Source organism: Emydura macquarii, unplaced genomic scaffold (genome assembly GCF_026122565.2).
Source record: "Emydura macquarii macquarii isolate MOO-44397 ecotype Brisbane River unplaced genomic scaffold, CSIRO-AGI_Emac_v2 contig_1348, whole genome shotgun sequence".
Lineage (NCBI taxonomy): Eukaryota > Metazoa > Chordata > Testudines > Chelidae > Emydura > Emydura macquarii.
This window is the reverse complement of record NW_027131485.1, coordinates 14,369,000-14,373,395: the sequence shown is the minus strand read 5'-3', so window position 1 is coordinate 14,373,395 and position 4,396 is coordinate 14,369,000. Positions and strand designations below refer to the sequence as shown.

Below are 4,396 nucleotides of genomic sequence, written 5' to 3'. Positions count from 1 at the left end.
ATATATTTATTATCTATAATGTTTTTACAGTGCACCATAATCAAATGTGCACTGTAACTGATTCAAAAAAATATTTTAGGAACAATGTTATCTTTTGAAATTTTCTGAATCTACATTCTTTTTCAACCGTAACTCTACTGAAGTCAATGGAGTTACACTGGTGTAAAGTGAATTCAGAACTGGGACTCTACTTTTGGCTGTCTGCATCAGATTCTACCATGCAAAAATAACAAAGTACTCTGAGTAAATATTTAAATTATATTTTTTTTAAATCACAGACAAGCTCTTTGAAGCTTTTTCTCTTTCTCAAAGAGTCCTCCTGAGCGCATCTCACCCTAACTTTATCCTTTTCAGGACTACCTGAAGTTAAACTTCCTCAAGGCATCTTAATTACTATAGACTATTTAAACAGACCTGACTACAGCCTCCATTTTCCACCTCTGATCTAATATTAAAGCAAGGCCTTACTTGAAGACACCTGCCAACTCTGAAAAGAGCAGAGTGCTCAGCTGCCTCCAGGTATATTTCATTCTGAGAAAATGAAGGGTCATGGGATAGCAGTTTTAGAAATAAAGATTTTTTTTTTTAAACAAACAAAACAATAACATTTTGTGAAGAAATGGGAGCACCCTGAGGAAATTTCTAGATAGTATCTATTTTTTAAAATGTTCCAAATGGTTTCCTTGTTTAACTCGCCTGGCTGAGTCAGCCATTAGGGATCAACCTCGCAGCTGCTGCAGGGCCTAGCTCAGCAAAGATAGAAACCTACTAAGTAAGAGAGACTTATTATTTTTCCCAACCGGCTGTTCAAGCTCTAGGAGAGCTTGAGCAAAATCCTTTAAACCTGGACCTTTGTCTCCTACTGAAGAGGTAAAAACTCTGCATTAATATTGAAGAATAACTCCTTACTTTTTTTTCCGAAAGACTGTGAATCCATACTGCTAAACAAAGCAGACAAAAGGGAATTGTTTTTCCTCATCCTAAATCCCACAAAGTCACAAAAATAAGCTGGCTGGCCAGATAAAAATGGAAATAAATTTAAAAGCATTAAACGTGAAGATGCTGAAGTAAGCTAAATTGGAATCCTTCATTCTAATTGGGGAGGCAGAGTGACCTAGCAGATAGAGCAGAACTGAATACTGGTGGAGGCCCAGTGCAATTTGAGTTGCTTGACCACTGTCCTACAGGCTTAGCATAGTATTCAGTTGCTTTCTTGGCTATTCTGACCCCTGTAGCATGACATCTTCCAGTTGGCACAGACCGAATAACCTTATAGATGTCTCAGTTTCTGCATAGCACATCACATAAGACAAAATATAGATACTGTATGCTTGCAGCTGCACATAGATAACGGTGATGGGAACAACAAGTTATCCTTGAAAGTCTGGGGGTATTGCCAAGGGGCATACTTTTACTCCGCCCCTCTTATCACCAGATGTTGTTTTGACGACCCCAGTTATCATGGTGAGAATGAAATGTAGTTAAGGGTGGAAACCCAATGTAGGTAATTAGCATATATGATAATGAGAGAGAGATAATTAGGTGAAGGTTGTTTATGGAAGGATATAAATAGTCACCACTTAGACAAAGGGGGGTGCTCCATCAACACCTGACTCTGCGGGAGGTGCTGCTGGTTGGACCAGAGGCCACTGACTCCCTGGCAGGGCCCCTGAAGAAAGCCGTTCCTGTATACAGCCTTCTGAGTAACTGCTTAGCTCTCCAGGCTTAGTGAGTATGACATATTGTAGTTAATTTTAGGCTTTGTAGCTAACTAGTATATTTATAGAAAACCTTGCACATTAAACCTTATTGATCTGCAAATCGGGCGTACTGTGTTTCACTGGTATTCACACAGATCACAAAGTGTCCAGAATCAACAAATATGGGAGACTCGGATGCTATTCTCAGCTTGGCCATGGGCCTTCTGGGTAATCTTGGGGATGCCACTTCACTGCCACCTTGTGCCTCAGTGTCCCCATCTGTAAAATGGAGATCGTGATACTGACCTCTTTTGTAGAGTGCTTTGAGATCTAAGGAAGAAAAGCTCTGTGTAAGAGCCAGGCCTTATTTTTTATTATTATTTCCTCATTTAGACCTCAGTCCTGTAATGGACTATGCATAGACAGACATGCCGCATCTAAGTAGAGCCCCCATTAAAGTAGCTGAAACTCGTGTCATTTATTTCAGTGGGCTTTGGATTACGCCCTTAGTATGCATTTAGGCAGAATGGCAGAATAGATCCCGACAGAAAGCCCCAGAGGCAGAAATTCTACTAGCAAGGCAGGGAAGAGTTGCAGCAATCTAAACTGGCTGCAAGATCTCCTCCACTGAAGGGGTTCCACTGAGGCCAAACGCAAACAAAGAATGAGAAGCTTTGGCTAGGGAAGAAATGTGGCCAAGGTAGCAGAGAATGCACTGCTTTGGTAATGTGCAGGTGGCATGCACAGTGAGTCCAATGTCAGCTCAGTAGGTACAAAACACTACCACTGACCTGGAAAGTGTGGCTCTTTGGGATATCCTGGTACTTGGCCTGCCAGTGGGCACTGTAATGTGTTCTAGGCACACAGGCTTTGTTGACTTTTTTTTATACTTTTTCCTCCAATATTTATTTTATTTTGAGGGAAGCTGATTTTTGTTTAAATGATGGCCAGGATGACTGGGGATAGTTCAGGAACCAAAAAAACCAAACCAAACAAAAACAAAAATAAATCCACCCAAACCAAAACAAAACAAAAAAACCCACACATACAGTGATGGAGTCCACAAAACAAAATACAATAGTTTGTAAAATGGTGCTAATGCTCCTTCTAGTCCTGGCATCACAGGCAATTTTCACTTTAGCTGTTAGTAAGAAACAAACCATATGAGAGTTCTATTTTTCACTTGTGTTCATCTGAATAATCATCATCATTATTCCACAGTCTAATAAAATGAGGTTGTCACCTATGATTTGATTTCACTGTTTTCAGACTGTTTGTTATCCCTGTAGTGTTGTGGATACCCATTTCAGCTGATATACCCAGCATCCTGATATCCTACAAAGTCAAACACAGGTAATTGGATTCCTTACTCAGATGGGGGGATCAACAAGGGAGAAGAGTGGCTATTTGGGCCACCTGTCTAATGTTTCTCTAAAAAGGCAAACTGACACTACTTGGCAGAGCTAAGTGTATCTCAAATTTTAATCTGAATCTCATTTCCATGGCTGAGGGATGCTTAGAAACTCTCAACGACTAGATTCCAACAAAACCAGAAATCTGACAAAATGGTAAACCAGCTACTTGATGATACATAAGCAAACATTGTTTATTCTGAGTCAGACCCTTTAATTGAGCAGGGGGTGAACTGGGAGCGGGAGGAGGAATCATTCCCTAATAGGAATTCTGCAGCATTAAATGTTACCCTGAATTTCTTTTAAACTGATCATTATATCATGATCATTTTAAAACTGACTTGGCTCTATATACCAACGTTCCCATCAGTTCATATTGTTAATTTTTTATCCCTCAATCAAAAATTCATAGGGGTTGGTGTGACAGTGCTGCAAGTATCCTAACAGTCTAGGAATGTAAATAATGAATAGGATTCCAGAAGCACCAACCAGTACTCTCATTGCCTTGGGAAGCTTAAATTGTGGCTGCCTGAACTCATCCACAGGTAAACAAAAAGACTTCTTGCTGCAGTGCAGCGAATTCCTCACCTTTCATGAAAATTAAATGCTTCACTGAAACAACAGGAGTCTTGAAAATCTCATATGGACATTTAGCTGCACCAAAGCTTGTTGCAGCTGTACTACCATCAATGATGCTTTATTGTAATTTTTTAAAAATCCTTGAATAATCATACAATAAATGTACAATGCAAATATTTCCAGAGACCTTGATTAAGTAAATGTAAAATACAATCTGTGCATTTCCTTTCATATCTTTATAGACCATATATTTTCCTCACTCATTTCATGTATAACTGATACATTTATTTTAAAGTCCCATCCCATTTATCATAGTTGTGGCTATAAATGAGTGCTTTTTGTGCTTTTTTTTTTTTTTTTTTTTTAATTTAACCACAATGATCTTTGTTTTCTGTCTTTCCGTGAAAAGTAGTTTTCTACCACCACCAACACAATAGTTGATTACCTTTTCATTATTTACATCTTTAGGAAATTGCTGGCATAAAAAAAAAATGTAACTTACCTCACACTTACAAACCAACCGTACTTTCTATGTTTCTTTAGGAATTTACATTCCTAACTCATCTGTACCCCTTATATTCTTTATAAGTAATGAGCAAGGTATTCTCACTTAGCTGTCACTGTTAGAAGTGAAATGTTTACATGCATCCTTTGGAAATTCTGGCAGCTTGGATTCTAAGAATACTTTTATTTATGACAGTAAGC

At 38.6% G+C, this 4,396-nt stretch overlaps 1 long non-coding RNA gene across 1 annotated transcript; it reads left to right on the top strand.

Moving 5' to 3' along the window:
• The first annotated feature begins 406 nt into the window (after positions 1 to 406).
• LOC137155327 (uncharacterized) lies at positions 407 to 3,837 on the top strand. The gene is made up of 3 exons (XR_010920420.1): positions 407 to 519; positions 2,990 to 3,053; positions 3,525 to 3,837. It is a non-coding gene; the product is annotated as an uncharacterized lncRNA (long non-coding RNA).
• The last annotated feature ends 559 nt before the right edge of the window (positions 3,838 to 4,396 follow it).